Source organism: Sinocyclocheilus anshuiensis, unplaced genomic scaffold (genome assembly GCF_001515605.1).
Source record: "Sinocyclocheilus anshuiensis isolate Anshui unplaced genomic scaffold, SAMN03320099.WGS_v1.1 scaffold886, whole genome shotgun sequence".
NCBI classification, from domain to species: Eukaryota; Metazoa; Chordata; class Actinopteri; order Cypriniformes; family Cyprinidae; genus Sinocyclocheilus; species Sinocyclocheilus anshuiensis.
In genome coordinates, this window is record NW_015536542.1 from 612,886 (window position 1) to 631,063 (window position 18,178).

At 38.0% G+C, this 18,178-nt stretch overlaps 1 pseudogene; it reads left to right on the forward strand.

Annotated features, from left to right (window-relative positions):
• The window catches only part of LOC107697774 (retinal-specific ATP-binding cassette transporter-like), a 39,848-nt pseudogene that overhangs the window by 6,003 nt on the left and 15,667 nt on the right, over positions 1–18,178 (forward strand).

The following is an 18,178-nucleotide window of genomic DNA, read 5'->3' on the forward strand; positions in this document are numbered from 1 at the left end:
GCCGTTTTAGGTAGGCGTGGTTAACTCTTAACTTTTATAAAGAATATCTCTTTGGATTTGAGACTTTAGTCTTTGAACATTACAGATCTTCTTTATGCACCAAGAGCTTGTAACACTCCAAAGAGAAAGGAAAAATTGAAATCACATCATATGACCCCTTTAATACATTACATTTATATTAATAATATATTAAACAATTTATTTTGTGATTTGAGATTCTAATTCTGTATGTTTTTCAATAATAATAACAGTTCTTGAGGGGGAAAAGAAATATGATTTCTCTTCATTTTCTTTTTTTCTTTTTAGTAATTTATTAAGGCAAAACCAAGTTCAATTTCTGTTTTGTATTGGCTATTGGCTATCATTTGAAAGTAATTATTGTCTCATCTGTATTTCCCAAAATTGTAATATCGGCGTGTCTGTAATTAGCACTATTTACAGTATGTCTCTGAGATCTCAGAGAGGTCGTTGACCCGAAGTGTCCTTTTGTGTGATTGTCTAATTAAGTTGTGAATGATAAGAAGATTGACTTTGCCGCCGAGACAAAAATTCATCAGCTTTTTATGCATGTAAATAGACTTTGTTGGTGGACTTGAATCTCTCTGTTTGAGACTGAGAGAATCTTGGCTGGTTTTCAAGTGCCCGTTTGTTCAGCATCAGATTGCATGTTTGGGTTTCTCAGCTCTCTGTACGGACACTTTGTGATGTATATATTTGTCATCCCAGGGCCCTGCGAGTAATCATACCCCCAACCTAAGGCAGAATGACTCTGAACCTGGCCTGGACTCAGAACGACTCAAACCTGGCCCTCATGTTACCCAGCCCGAGATTCTTTGTGGGTTTATTTTTCAGTGCAAACAAAGCATGGATGGTGGTTTGCACGAGACCGCATCTGCTTTGATCCTGAAGGCAGCGCAGAGGAGCTGGTCTAGAGGAAGTGATAGTATGAACGCAAGAACATCAGGGTCCGAGTCACTTTCATATGGAAATGTAAGGGAGAGGAATGCAAGGCATTTTGAAGGCTTTCTCAGAGGTGCTGCCAGTCAGCCAGCAGGGGCGTACCGAGGAAGATGGAATGTTCTGGTTGGATAAGTCCTTAGCTACTAATGAAACAGAGAATGAGAGAGGAACACAGAAAGAAAGAAAGCTGGATGCATGAAGCTGGAGATTTTCCAGTTGGGTTTTTGCACACTGATTTGGAGTCATGGCTTGCATCCATGTTTCATCCAAGTGCGCATCTCATTGCTGAGGCAAAGAAACACATTTAGGATTTAAAACCTAAAGTGTGAAGGAGAAATATTAGCCTTGATGCTAATAGCATTGGTGTCTCTTTTTCAGCAGTGCAGTCATGTGATCAGTCGGTGTAAGTGTTGCTAAAACAACACTGCTAAAGCTTGATAGCAAATTATTGGTATAATATGGTTTCATTCTGTTTTTTACTGTCACTCTCTTTCTCAGTTTGCTTATGGAGTTCCTGATCTCCGTCTGAAGGACATCGCCTGCAGTCAGACTCTTCTTGAGCGTTTCCTTATTTTCCCGAGCCGTTGGGGCCTGTATTCCGTGCGCAATGCCATGTGTGTTCTCACCCCGCAGCGTCTTCAGATCATTGAGGACAAATTCTACGCCAATCTTGATTCTTCAAACTTTTCCGCTTGGTCAGTCTACTCGTTCACTCAATAAAATCAGTAATAATTAGTGCTGTCAATCGATAAAAACATTTTTTAGTAATCACAAATTTTTTCCTGAAATTAAATCGTGATTAATCCCACCTAACATTAACGTTTTTAAATATACTTTCATATTGCAATAATTTCATATTCAATCTTCAAATTAATGTAGAAAAAAACATAAAAACAGTATATTTTTTAAATATTTGTTTAATGTCTGAAGGTGAGTATCACTGATACCAATACTACTGATGTCTCTAGGAAATATTTTTTTTCCCCTTATATTTAACCATTGACTAGCCATTCAACATTACAGTAGCTATAATTGAGAGCTATCAATTTTAACATTTATTAGACTTTAAAAAATAACAACTTCTAGTGAACTTAAAACAATCTTCACATAAACTCATAATAAAAGCCATATTTAGCTACCTGCCCCCTTCCGCAAGTAGGAAATATACAGAAATTGAATAAAGATATCAAACGCTAAATTCTAAATTAAATATTAATCCTTAAAGCTCTTTTTTCTTTTGTTCTTTGATGAACAGACATCACAGCAGCTGGGTTATCGGGTTATTTTTAAAAGTTGAAAAACTTTTAATTTGAGTAACTTGTTTATAGACCACAATATCATGTGCAAGATGCTGCAAAAGACATAAGATGCAAGTACAACGGTCATAAATGTTTGTCTAGTGTATGTTTACATAGAAAAACAATGGAAAAGCAGCTCAGTGCAATACAAAAACAGGTTCTGTGCCAACAGCCCCTAAGCCTGCATTAATTTCCATGCAGGTCTTGCCTGATTTATGATGGTCTAGCATGTTGACCACCAGCAAAACAATGCTGGTCAAGCTGATTGACCAAGGATGTTTTGGCCTGATTATCATAGTAAAGAAGCCTGATGGGGTTACTTTAGGCTTAATTTATAATACAAAATAATGTTTTACTTAAGAAATCTTATATTTGGGCTTATAAACATTATAAAATACTAGGAACCCATATTCAAAAATGTTGAAAAACATCAAAATGTATTTTTGATTTTAAAAACTCTTTCTACTCTTTCATTTAATTTTCGTTTCATTTCATTATTATCATTTCATTATTCCAAATTAAGTCATTTGGAAGTGAAACTGAAAAAAGATTGAAGATTGATTGTGGCATTTTTTAACATATTATTATTCAAAATTCTGTAATTCGTAAGTGAAACTGAAAACAGGAAGACTAATGATTAATTAGAGCTTTTTATCTTCATTTTATTATTCCAAATTCAGTCATTTGTAAATGAAACTGAAAACAGGAAGAATTATCATAGCAACAGTAAGTGCTCGTTTTTGTACTTCCTGTTTGATGAAAGCGCCTGAATTTTTGTAGAGTTAAGAACAAAATCCCACACACCCTTCCTGGTTGTTCTTGGTAGTTTATGGTTTGAGAATGAGCGTGGGGAGAGGACAGAGGGGTGTTAGCCTGAGTCACCCGATCAGTGTTAGTGGAGCGAAGCCACTTGGCCTATTTCAGTAATGAGATTAGTCAACACACTTCTGCTGGACTAAACCCTATGAGAGCGTTAAATAATAATACAGAGCGTCTGTACTGAAGACCAAACTTTATCCTTCCCCCTCAGCACAGATATTTATATGAACACATTAATGTGGATTCATTTGGTAGTCTTTTATCCAAAAAATATATTGACTCTGTTTTTGTTGAAATATCAGTCATATACAAACACTGATGGCTGGAACAATATAAAACATGTTAGAAGTCAGTTCTTTAGCACTGGAGAATCTGATAGGAAATCTGGTAGGAAGGATGTCTGATATTTGAAGTTGCTTCTGTGACACACACATGCCATTTCCTGAATCTGGTCCATCCTGATCCATTGTAGCTTGGATACAGTTCCTGGGGAAGCCCCTGGAAGAAACATTATTTCTGGAAGTGTTACATCTCAGAAGACAGGATATGAGCAACACGCATTTCCCAAACCTTGCTTTGCATCTTCAGCTAAATTGATTTGAACAAAGTTTAAAATGTTAACAGTTTTATACATGACATTTATTTTATACATATATTTTAGACATAAATGTAACTGAAACACTATTTTTATTTTTTTATTTTTTTTTGTTTAATTACTATTTACACTTTGTTACTTAAACCTAAATGCCTGACATTAAATAATATAAAAAAAAATTAATGGAATAATTTATTGAACCTTTACACAATAAAAAAAAAGTCTGCAAATGATCGTTACACCATATGAAATGTCAAAAGCCTTATGTGTCATATTTGATATTCACATTTTAATATTATTTTTCTAAAAAATGACGTATGGATAATCAAGTAAACCTAAGTTGCTCAGTCCAGTGTTCATCTCAAAATATTTCTAACAATATAAAAGTTACTCTTACGTTTACTTTATAATAATCAGTAAAAATTGCACAGCAAAAAGACGTGTAGCATGACATTTTTAAAATTAAACTGTAAGGACTCTTAACTAGTTGTCGACTGACAAAACATTGAAAACAATGAAAAATTGTCTTTCCAAAAAATTTCCAGTTGGCAAAAAAATCCTAAAAACTTGCTGGCAATGATATTAGGACTGTTAATGTATTGAATGGACTGTACATCTGTCCGTCTATGGCATTGACCAATATGACTAATATAGATGGTCTCTTTTCCTTCTCTCTTCTCATTCACAGCGTCCTCTAGTTATTGATAACTACTCCAATGGACTCGACCTGCACTTCTGGGCCCGACTTCTGCCTGCCGTGTCTGAGAAGCTGAAAGCGGTGCGTATGAGGCCCTTCAAAAGTTCAGCTGTATTTTTAGCAATCAGGAAATCACTCCGCCTTGCTTTTTACACAAGCATACGGATATGGAGATATCATTCCCGTGTCTGCGGAAAGCTAATTTCAGCCGCGTCTCAGTCAGATTGTCACTGTAAATAAACCTGAGGTTCATATTTGGTTAGTTCACAGGTGAGGGCATTTTATACCCTGCTGAAACAGGGAGGAAACACCTCACAGACCGTAGACATCAATGTCTGATTGTTAAATGATGCAAATGTGGCTTTTTTTAAGGTGTTTGTATATGAATCAATAGATGTTCTCTAGATGCTGTTTTCGCTCTCTCTTCACCTGCTGTAGTATAATGGACCCCAGAGGCTTAGATTATCTGTCCTGTATCTGTAGGCTTTGATGTGTTTTAGTTTAGAAGATAATGGACTTTCCCACCCAGAGGGATTTTAGTTTGGTGCCGAAAGGTTTGGTTTGCTCTTTGACTCCATGACAGATTTGAAATTCATACTCCTTAGGGGCGTTTCTAGCCTTTCATCAGTATTGGAGCACAGACCCACCAGCAAAAAAGTGTGCCCATATTTTGATACTCTTTTTTAAATATTGTTTTGGATATAAATCATCTTTACCTGCAGTACAGAGCCGTTCACATGCTGCATGTGCAATAAAGAGCGGTTTTGTCATTGACAAACAATAGAAGACATTTGCAAGTTTTGTTTTCTACAATTGATTGTAGTTAGGCTATCCAGCTCGTCCAGCGCTATTTTTGTTGTGTTTGTCTTATAAAATATCCTGTTACTAGTTCAGTGTGAGAAACTGCTCCAAATGATTCAGTGTGTGAGTGAACCGCCCTAATGAATCAAACTGAATCACAAACAATTTCAGATCTTTTAACAAAACTGTTTGTCCGATCAGATCAAAAGAGTGATTCGTTCATGAATACTGAATTCTGATACTAAACAGCTGATAGAAAACACAACTTGATTGCTGAAATATTATCAGACAAAAAAAAAGAGAAGATTCTCAGGTCAGTACACAGTAATCTATTTGCAGATTTTTGCAACTTTTAACCAGCCCTCAAGTGTAGTGGATCAAGTGTAACCAGACTCATTTTGTGAACTAAAGGAATTACATTGCACAAAGCATAGTATTTCAGAAACAAAATGCAGTTAAATTTTCATACATTTTGTAGAAAAAGTGGCAATTGCATTTCTTTAATGTAACAAAATTCTGAACCAAAAATTATTTTGTGCACAAAATTATTTTGATTTAGTGTACACAAGGGTGGTTGAAAAGTGCATTTAGAAAATAGGAACCCTTTTGAAGACAATATGTACACAGCATTATGTACTACACATTATGTAGAAGACATGGATTTTGACATGCTGAATTACAAAATGGAGCATAAAGAGCGTTTTGGTTTTTTTTGCTTATTGTTTAAGCATTTTGAGGACAAAACTGCAATATGGGGGCCACAAAATGCCTTTTGTAAATGAAATGCATAGTCCCAAGGTCATTTTAATGAATGTATTCACTACATGTCCTCCTTGTTCCAAGTTTGACAACCAGAAACTTTTAATCGTTATTTTGAACAGTGTATCAAATTTTGTGCCAACGTTTTTGTGAAATGTGACCTTGTGCTTTAAAACAGTAATAAAACATCATTTTTATTAAGTAATGCGATGGCATTCATGAATTAAATGCGACTAAAACATCTGAATACTTATTGGGGCCACAATATTCTGAAAACTCAAGTTAAAATCATGTTTTTAGAAATTTAAAGGCATCTATTTTAAAGGGTTAGTTCACCCAAAAATGAAACTTCTGTCATTAATTACTCACCCTCATGTTATTCCAAACCCGAAAGACCTTCGTTCATCTTCGGAACACAAATTAAGATATTTGATGAAATCTGAGAGGTTTCTGACCCTTGCATAGACAGCAAAGTAACTGACATGTTCAAGGCCCAGAAAGTTGTAAGGACATCATTAAAATAGTCCATGTGACATCAGTGGTTCAACCTTAATGTTATAAAGCTACGAGAATACTTTTTGTGTGCAAAAAAAATAACTTTATTCAACAATTTCTTCTCTTCTGTGTCAGTCTTCGATGTGCATTCACAAGAGTACCATGACTGGGCTAAAAAAAAAAAAACTTCCTCTGCTTGTAAACAAGTCGTAGCGCATCCAGGTTCCAAGTCAGAATGCTGGCTCCTGCATCAGCAGCACCGCACGCATGCACATATCTTAATTTGTGTTCCGAAGATGAACAAAGGTTTTATGGGTTTGGAACGACATGAGGGTGAGTAATGACAGAATTTTTTGGGGGGGTGAACTAACCCTTTGATTAATAACTTATCTTTTTTCTCAACAGCTGTTTGAAAGACCGAGCTCTCAATACCTGATGCAAGTGGTTTCTCCACTGCTTCAGTCCCATGAATCCCCATCTTTCAGCCAACTCATGGCTTCCACCTCCAGCTTGTTCTGTGGCTACACAGAAGGGGCCTTTTCCAAGGTCACCTCCTTCAACTGGTACGAGGATAACAACTACAAAGCCTTTTTGGGCATCAACAGTACACTGGGAGAGGGGAAGTACAACTATGATCACACAGCCAGTGAGTACTGTACTGTACATGGACTTCATCTGATGAAGACGAAAAGCGGAGAAGAGAATGTTCTCGTGTTTCTCATAACTCCATATGTCTTTCAGCTCCGTTCTGTAATGACCTCATGAAGGATTTGGAGTCCAATCCGGTCACAAGGATTGTGTGGAGTTCAGTCAAGCCTTTCCTGATGGGCAAGATCCTGTACGCTCCCGATTCTTCTGCTGTCCGACAGATCATTAAAAATGTAAGAGAAAAAGCTCTTCTTTGACTACACGCACACCTGGAACAACAGCAGATGAGTGTATTAATGCAACAGCTAATCTCGCTCCGGGCCTGTCAGATATATCAGCACATTGCAGCAGACATCTCAGCGGGTTAGCCAGAGGGGAAATTATGCAGGTCTGATGGGTTCCCATAGAGGCTATGTGAGCTTTAGGAGCACTTTAGAACATACAACACAGCTGACTGGCTTTTGCTCCCTTAAATTCTTATGTAAGCAGGACTGCATGTTTTTTCGGCTGAGTGCTTTGTAAATGAGTTTCCTTTTTTACCACTAATAGTGTACCCTTAGCTCTCCTGTAGCTCAAACAGTACAGAATGGTTTTAGCAACACCAAGGAGCTAGCAACCAATGAAATATACCTTAAATGCCACGTAAATCGCTTTGGATAAGTAGTCTTTTTTGTGTGTTTGGCATTACCACTAAGGTTTGAAATAATTTAAAAAAGAAAAAAAAGAAAGTTTATTTTATGTTTTTTAAAATGTTCTTATGCTCACCAAGGCTGCATTTATTTGATAAAAAATACAGTAAAATATTGCTATTTTGTGAGATATTATTACAATTTAAAAGAGCACTTTTATAATTTATTATATTTCAAAATATAAATTATTCCTGTGATGGCAAAGATGACTTTACAGTCTTCAGTGTCTCATGATCTTTCACAAATCATTCTAATATTGTGATTTGGTGCTCAATTATTAGCAGTAATTACTGGTACTCATTTATTAATAATGGTTCTTATTATCATCATCATCAATGTCGTAAACAATTTTTGCTGCTTAATATTTTTGTAGAAATTATGGTACTTTTTTTTAGGATTCTTTGATGAATAGAAAGTTCAAAAGAACAGCATTTCTTTTGTAATGTATCATTATAAATGTATTTAAAACGTCTGTCACTTTTGATCAATGCATCCTTGTTGAAATAAATTATTATAATTTTATACTATAATAAGTATTATTATAGTATTACACCCATGGTGCAAAGTTGATATATAATGAAAAATAACTTCATTACACCAGCAGAGCAGATGAAATGCAATAAATTATTTCTCCAGCTACTTTTTTTCCATGGTCTTATCAACAGCAACTTACAGTACTGTAATTTTACTTGCAGGGTTAGTCACATTTGAGCAGTTCGAGAAGTGTTTTGATCAAGGTCACAATGGTGTTAAATTATGAATCAAACTTAATGGGGTTTAAACATACAACTTTTCATGTACCAGCTCAGATCTTTTAACCACTAAACAACACTGTTCATGTGACCTCCAGCTCTGTATCAATCTTTCCTTTGTGCCTTTCATTTGAAAAAGTGGAAGCAAAAAAAAAAAAAAAAAAGGAAATTGAAAGAGCAATAGAGAAAGGGAAGGAGGGAGGTAAGGCCTTTGCCCCTGGGAGAGAGCTCCGGTGTGGACATGCTTGCCCTGGGCAATGGGCCATGGCTGTGGTCCCATCAGATCAGCTTTAGAGGGCTTCAGTTTCTCTGTTTATGCAGCAGGGCTCTCAGTGGGACTGTGTAAACTGCTCCTGGTGGGAATTCTGTCATTCTGTGGTCAAACTCAATGCAGTTGCCACCACCTGAGCATTGTCCTGCCTTTATTGTTACTGTGCCATTGAATGCTGAACAAACAGATTTGTTTCATTTGTTCTTGCCTACTTTTATTTGAATGCATATAAACTTTGTAAGTTTGTTTGTTTGTGTGTGTTTATTCAGGCAAACACCACCTTTGAGGAGTTAGAAAGACTTAGGAACATGGGTCGGGCCTGGGAGGAGGTGGGCCCACAGGTGTGGAGCTTCTTTCAGGATGGTGCACAGATGAACATGCTTCGGGTAAACACTGTGTCTTAAACTTTTTTTGAAAAGATGACACCAATACATGAGATTGTTTCATTTGTAGCTGAATATTTCATGCAAGGTTTCAGTTCCAATACATTTTGCATTATATCTCAGGACTCCATCAGAAATCCCACAGTGATGGATTATATCAACAAAGGCCTCAAAGACACTTCATTCACTGGCCAACACATCCTCAACTTCCTGTACAATGGCCCTGACGAAGATCGAGCCCAGGACATGCCTAACTTTGACTGGCGGAACATCTTTAACATGACTGACCAAGTTATTCGCCTTATAAACCGATACGGAGAGGTATCACTCATGCATAAAAAAGCATATATCTGCTTGAAATGTTGCATATTGCTATCTATTTTGCAAAAAATAATATAAAAATAATAATTATATAAATTAAATATATTATTGAAGAATATTGAATATTATATTACCATTCAAAAGTTTAGGGTAAGTTTTTTTTATGCTTATTATGCTCACCAAGACTGCATGTATTTGATTAAAAATACAGTAAAATTGTGAAATATTATTACAATTTAAAATAACTATTTTCTATTTTAATATATTTTAAAATGTAATTTATTCTTGTCAGCAAAGCTGAATTTTCAGCAGTCATTACTCCAGTCTTCAGTGTCACATGATCCTCTAGATATCATTCTAATATGCTGATTCTTTCTTTTGTTTAATTGTTTTGATATTCGTATGCTTTTCTTAATATTTTTGTGGAAGCCATGGACTTTTTCAGAATTCTTTGATGAATAGAAAATTTAAAAGAGCAGCATTTATTTGTAACATTATAAATGTTTTTTTTTACTTTCACTTTTGATCAATTTAATGCATCCTTGCTGAAAAAAAACTAAAAAAAAACTTGAACCTGAAAAAAAAAATACACACACACACACACATATATATATATAATTAGTTTGCAGTATACAGTATATACGTCACAGTCTGCAGTCAGCAGTATGCTTGCATTTTTTTTTAGAACAATCATCAAGTCAGACTTTCCAAATTCACTTGTCATTTTGTCCGTCAAAAGAGACACAGATCTGCTCAGAAGCCATAGGGTGAAAAGCAACCAGTCACTCTCAGCCGGCTTGGCCTCTCTGATGTCAAGTAGAACAAAGAAAAGTTTTTGATTTCTCACTGAGAGTTTGCCAGTGTGGGAGAGCTATTTAATAGCAGAGTTCAATGCTGAATGCCTTCAATACAAATCAGGGTGAGCTTAAGGCAGCCCGTGCCAGACGAGAGCAGGACCTCTGCTATCTAAACCGTGTGTCTTTTAGTCTTTGTCTCAGCTAGCACCACTTGAGGAGTGACAGACAAACCCAACGAATGAGTCCAATTCGATACATCTGTCAGTCTACTCGGCCTACACAAAGAGGAAGCACAGGCTGTTTTATGGCAGTGCATACCGGCCACATGGAGAACAATGTCGTCAAGAATCTCAAATAGACTCCCACCATCTTATGCCAAGCTTAAAACAAATTAACAGCAAACAATTCAATTAAGTCTTTTTGGATAATAGTTTTGTTCTGAATTCTGATGCAGATCTAAAATAGTGGAACGGCTTGATCTGGATGAGTTTGACAGTCTGGATCTGAACTGATAAGTAAACGTGATCTCCTTAGTAATTTTCCATTAGGTTCTTCCAGGAATATTGAATTCATGGAATTAATAGGTTGATTTGTTTTTAATCAGTTATGAGTACAATCACTTACAGTATATGTCCCCTGTAATTGCAGTGTCTGATGCTGGACAAGTTCTCCGCTATTTCTGATGAGGACCAGTTGACCCATCGAGCACTGGACCTTCTTGGGGAGAGCAAGTTTTGGGCAGGGCTGGTATTTGTTGACATGTACTCCTGGACCACCAAGGTGCCCCCTCATGTTAAATTCAAGATACGCATGGACATTGATCTCGTGGAGCGAACTAACAAGATCAAAGACAGGTCTGTCTGTAACCAGTGCTGAGCCATTCCTCAGATCTTGAATTTCTTTGCATTTGTTTCACTCTATATCCTCTCCTATGATCAGATACTGGGATCCAGGGCCAAGGGCTGATCCCATGGATGATCTGCGGTATATATGGGGAGGATTTGCCTACCTGCAGGACATGATAGAACATGGAATAATAAAGACCCACACAGGGAAGGAATGGCCTTTAGGTGTCTACCTTCAGCAGATGCCCTATCCCTGTTATGTGGATGATCTGTGAGTATCAGTATGACACTTAGTATTTGTTACATTTATAGATAGGGATGCATGATATATCGGGACCATATTGATATCTGACAGAATTTTAATATTGTTGCATCCTTGTTTTGTTTCTTTGTCAATGTTCAATCAATGATCTATCTTCTCCTCATTGACAACACACGCCACAGCTTCATGCTAACTCTGAACCGCTGCTTTCCGATCTTCATGGTGTTGGCCTGGGTCTATTCTGTCTCTATGACGGTGAAGAGCATCGTGCTGGAGAAGGAGATGAGGTTGAAAGAGACTCTGAAGGCCATGGGCGTCACTAACCGTGTGCTCTGGTGCACATGGTTCATTGACACCTTCTTCATGATGGCCTCCAGCACAGCCCTGCTTACTCTTATTATCATGGTAAGAGATGGTGTGCAAAACACCCTAAAACCAGCAAGCAAAACCAATCAGTAAACCAGTGTTGTGTGTGTGTGTGTGTGTGTGTGTGTGTGTGTGTGTGTGTGTGTGTGTGTTTGTTTCTTTCTTTCAGTAGAATAGTGGTTGGTTCCAGTTCTATGAACTTTAACCACTATGTCTTTAAGAAAAATGGGTGCTCTCCCTGTAAAGTATTATGCTTTCAACTACAGCAAAATTGACAAGTTAGATTTTCTATTTTCAGATTACTATACTGACCTCTTGTGGCAATCATCAAAAATGACATTTGATGATGTACTAGTTTAGGCATACCCTTCAAAAGATTTCTTTTTCAAATAAATGCTGTTCTTTCTTTCCATTTATCAAAGAATCCCGGAAAAAAAGTATCACAGTTTCAAAATATTAGGCAGTCCAACTGTTTTCAACACTAATAATAACAAGAAATGTTTCATGACTAGCAAATCAGCATGATGTCATATATCATGCTGATTTATGAAGGATATATGGCATAATATATGAAGGGTCAATTGACACTTAAGACTAATGATGCTGAAAATTCAACTTTGCTATCACAAGAATAAACTAGAGAAGTTTGTCAGGACAAACTTTGAAGCTGGCTTGACAAAGCTTATCTGAAAGTTTAAAGTTTGATGATTATAAAGCTGGAGTAAGAAAAAACAGCCAGCAATAGCATGATTTAACATGTTTCTAGCATTGTTTTAATATGTGGCTAACATGCTTTAGCATGTTGCTAACATGTTTTGAGATAATGTTAGCTTATTTTCGCATGTTTCAGCTCATTAATAACAACTTTTAGCACATTGCTAGCTTGTCTTAACACAATGCTAACATATTTTAGCACAATGCTAGCATGTTTTTATCATGTTCAGCAGAAGAATAATCTAAAATAGTACAGCCATGGCCAATGAGAATGACACAAATATTAATTTTCACAAAGTCTGCTGCTACAGTGTTTTTAGATCTTTTTGTTAGATGTTACTATGGTATACTGAAGTATAATTACAAGAATTTCATAAGTGTCAAAGGCTTTTATTGACAATTACAATAAGTTTATGCAAAGACTCAGTATTTGCAGTGTTTACCCTTCTTTTTCAAGACCTCTGCAATTCGCCCTGGCATGCTGTCAATCAACTTCTGGGCCACATCCTGACTGATGGCAGCCCATTCTTGCATAATCAATGCTTGGAGTTTGTCAGAATTTGTGGGTTTTTGTTTGTCCACCCGCCTCTTGAGGATTGATCACAAGATCTCAATGGGATTAAGGTCTGGGGAGTTTCCTGGCCATGGACCCAAAATTTAGATGTTTTGTTCCCCGAGCCACTTAGTTATCACTTTTTTTTCCAGCATGCTGGAAAAGGTATTGTTCATCACCAAACTGTTCTTAGATGGTTGGGAGAAGTTGCTTTCGGAGGAAGTTTTTGTACCATTTTTTATTCATGGCTGTGTTCTTAGGCAAAATTGTGAGTGAGATCACTCCCTTGGCTGAGAAGCAACCCCACACATGAATAGTGTCAGGATGCTTTACTGTTGGCATGACACAGGACTGATGGTAGCGCTCACCTTTTCTTCTCCGGACAAGCTTTATTCCGGATGCCCCAAACAATCAGAAAGGGGATTCATCAATGTACCTTTTGGAGAATATCAGTCTGTCTCTGATATTTTTTTCTGGAAATAAGTGGGTTCTTTGCTGCCCTTCTTGACACCAGGCCATCCTCCAAAAGTCTTCGCCTCACTGTGCGTGCAGATGCACTCACATCTGCCTGCTGCCATTCTTGAGCAAGCTCTGCACTGGTGGTGCCTCGATCCCGCAGCTGAATCAACTTTAGGAGAGGGTCCTGGCACTTGCTGGACTTTCTTGGGTGCCCTGAAGCCTTCTTCACAGCAATTGAACCTCTCCCCTTGAAGTTCTCGATGATGTGATAAATGATTGATTTAGGTACAATCTTACTAGCAGCATTATCCTTGCCTGTGAATCCCTTTTTGTGCAAAGCAATGATAACTGCACATGTTTCTTTGCAGGTAACCTAACAGAGGAAGAACAATTATGTCAAGCACCACCCTCCTTTTAAAGCTTCCAGTCTGTTATTCTAACTCAATCAGCATGACAAAGTGATCTCTAGCCTTGTCCTCGTCAACACTCTCACCTGTGTTAACGAGAGAATCACTGACATGATGTTAGCTGGTCCTTTTGTGGCAGGGCTGTAATACAGTGGAAATGTTTTGGGGATTAAGTTAATTTACATGGCGAAGAGGGACTTTGCAATTGATTGCAATTCATCTGATCACTCTTCATAACATTCTGGAGTATATGCACATTGCCATCATAAAAACTGAGACAGCAGACTTTGTGAAAATGAATATTTGTGTCATTCTCAAAACTTTTGGCCATGGCTGTAGATCAGTATGCGGCTTTGTCAATAAGCCAACACAGTTACATTTTAAAATACTTGTAAAGAATATAAAAGAACATCTTTGTTTTCTCACAGGGAGGAAAAGTGCTGAACTACAGCAATCCTATCATCCTCTTCCTATTCCTGCTCACTTTCACCACAGCAACCATCATGCAGTGCTTCCTCATGAGCGTTTTTTTCAATAAGGCTAACCTGGCAGCAGCCTGCAGCGGAATCATTTACTTCACTCTGTACCTGCCGCATGTTGTCTGCTTCGCCTGGCAGGACCGCATCACCAAAGATATGAAAATCATGGCGGTATGTCACATGATAACACTTCCCTATAGAATCTGAACAAATTATATACAAAACTTCTTATAAAGGTTATAAATTTGATAATGCACCCTTTCACTGAGAAAACTCCCAACTGTGTGATATTCTGCATTTAAGATTGTTTATTGTGATTCAGAGTCTGATGTCCCAGGTGGCTTTTGGCTTTGGGACAGAGTACCTATCCCGTTACGAGGAGCAAGGTCTTGGTCTACAGTGGGATAACATCCAGACCAGCCTTTTGGAGGGGGATGAGTTCTCTTTCTTCATCTCAATTATCATGATGGCAGTGGAAACGGTACTTTATGGTGTTCTTGCATAGTACCTCGATAATGTCTTCCCAGGTAAAACTACTGTATATTCATGTTTATTTGATAATAAAAATAAAGTGGATTGTAAGTGACATAACTTGTTTATCATCAGGGCAGTATGGTATTGGTCGGCCTTTTTACTTTCCAATCCAGCCTTCTTATTGGTTGAACCGACCTGAGCCTCTAAAACAGGGTGAGTGACTTTTTGGCTTATCATAAGTGACGGCATGAGCTTTTTAGATCAACTAATCTTTCTTTACACAGTTCCTGGAAAGCCAGCAGTGGAGAAATCTGCTTTTGATAATCTGGTGAATCACACTGATGACCAGGCCAAGAGCCACATAGCACCCGAAAAACCTCCAGAGCCGCCTGGGTCCTGCAAACATGAAGACATACGGGAGAAACTAGAGAAAGAGAAAGAACAAAAGAGGCTTGATGAAGAGGAGACGACCAACAAGAACATGAGCACAGACTCATCAGGTGTGTTGTGTTGTAAATGCTACTGAAAAAAAAAAAAACTTAATGTGCCTAATGTAGTATGCTGGTCTTATCTTGTTACTCAGGCCTAGTTAGCCTGGTTTGGTGAAGTCTAAGTCAGCTAATCCATATAAACTGACCAGCTGAACACCAGTTTAGTCAGACTGGGAGACCATTTTAAATGAGCAAACCAGCTGGTTTTTGTAGTTTGTTTCAGCATGAAACTGCTATATCAAGTCAGGTTTTCCACCTTTATTTACAGTATATAGTGTTTCAAAGCAGCTTCATAGTAATAAACAGGAAAACAACAGAATCAGTAATGCAAACTTAATCAGACGTAAGGCAAATCCAAATTCAGTTCAGTTCAAGTCAGTTCAATGTTAAATTAACTTAGTTCAATAACTATTGATGTTGCGAAATTCATCAATTATGAAACTAATTTGATTGAGCTATAAAGCAGCTCTACAGAAGACAATAGGGTCATTATTCAGCTCAATTTTGTTCAGGTTTTGTACTCATCTGATAGTGCCAGTGCTGTCAAATCGATAACATTAAGCAATCCAAAGGCGACAGTGGTAAGGAACCAAAAGTCCATGAGGTAACAGAAATCAAGCGTAGCGTTAGTTCTGGCAGGTCACGTTAGTCAAGCTCGCATCAGCTGACTCTCAGCTGATCCCCATCTACCTATGGGAATACGACACCTATCTAAGCATTCATATATAAGGTCCCTCAGTATTATCAGCAGTTTTCGCATTGCTCAATAGCTAATTACCTTCCTCCATCCCCAACTCCTCCTCTGTCAGTCGGGATTCAGCCTTCTGATTCTCATTGAATCAGACTAATTCTAAAATGTGTACATAAAATTATTGAACTTTAACAATATCTGCAATACATTTATGTTGGTTCTGTTCTGTTTACCCTGGGGGGTTATTGCTGCTCTCCCCGCTCTCATCCATGCTAGGCGCAGGGAGTTCTTGCCCAGAACAGAACCATACCGCCAATCGAAACTGTATGCTAATTGTCAATCATCTTTGACGATAGTGGTCCTGACAGAAATGGAGGAAAAACACCTTTGGCGAAATCAGGCTCATTTACTTTACTTGTAAATTCAGATACATTGTGGGTGATGTAGGTGAATATTTCTTTTGAAATGGCAGTGATCCAGTGTACTTTATAATCTATCAGGGGAAATCTTTCATTCTACAGTATTTTGTAAAGGAACCTATTACAGCAAACAGGAAGGTGGTGCTTCTCTTCTTACTCCTGGAAAAGATCCCATCAGATGTATTCAAAGAGCTAACCAGGCTTATCTGCTTGACTAGAGCGCAGGCATCCAGCAGGTTTCTTGGCTTTGAACTGATGGAGCCCCATGGGAGTAATTACTGCAGTCTTAGTTTCGCTGGTGTTATCCATCAGCACTTGCCAGCGCTCTGTCTTAAGTTCAAGCACACTGTATAAGGTGGCGCCAGGTATGTGTGCTTGTACACTAGTATAATCACACATGATGCACAAACACACCACTGTCTGTGCCCTTTGTGGGAAGCCGGTGGCCTTGTGTCTGTTTGCTTGGCTGGCAGGTTGGAATGCTGGTTTCTGTTTGTCTTATTGTCGGTTAATGGATATTAGAGACATTCGAGATGTTTATTCCATCACTGTGACAATGACATTCCTTTCGTCTCACGAATCAAGGTGTTAACACACTGTTAACACAAAAATTTATCATAATTACTGTATGTCAGTAATCCACATGACTGGATTATTGGATTTCATAAGGATCTCAGGTGTTTTTGTATAACATCCTGTATAACATCTAATATCTTAATAACTTTCCAATCTCTGATTCTTGTCTCCAGGGAGGCTCTTTTTCGAGCCTGAGCCATCAGGTTTGGTGGTTGGAGTTTGTGTGGAGAACCTGTATAAGATGTTTAGCGGCAGCTCTAGACCTGCTGTGGATGGTCTGAGTATCACCTTCTACGAGGGTCAGATCACTGCTTTCCTTGGACACAATGGTGCAGGAAAAACCACTACTATGTATGTATGCAAAACCCAGTGAAATGAATCTTTATTTATCTATGGGAATGTTATACATGGAAGTTTTCTCCTCTCTCCCACAGGTCTATTCTCACCGGCATGTTCCCTCCCACCTCTGGCACAGCGTATATTTATGGGAAAGACATCCGAACCGACATGGATGCCATTCGTAAATCTCTGGGAATGTGCCCCCAACATAACATCATCTTTCACCAGTTCGTAAACCCCTCATGTGATTTCACTGAAGGATGTTGATACACCTGCTAAAGTAAAATCTGTCAGAATGCTGATTTGTTTTGATCTCCCTTTCTACTGCAGTATGACGGTAGCAGAGCACATCTTGTTTTACTCTCTGCTGAAGGGTCGGCCATTACCTGAGGCCCAGCTAGAGGTGGAAAATATCCTGGAAGATCTTGGTCTCCCTCACAAGAGGAACGAGGAGGCACAAAACCTGTCAGGTTAAATCATAAATATCTTTTTAATAATTCCTTCCTGTGCAGACCAGTCTCAGTTCTGTAACTTTACAGTAAGAGGACTGAACTAATTGAGATTTGTAAGAAATGTCAAGAGGATGTATTCCTATGTAGGTGGTATGCAGAGGAAGCTTTCTGTTGCAATGGCTTTTGTTGGTGGGGCTAAAGTGGTGTTTCTGGATGAACCCACATCAGGAGTGGATCCATATTCCAGACGCTCCATCTGGGACCTTCTGCTGAAATACCGTGCTGGTACACACTCCTAGGAAATGTCTATCAAAGTGGATAAATCATATATGCATCTATTTCTTTATTTTTAGTATATTTCATATA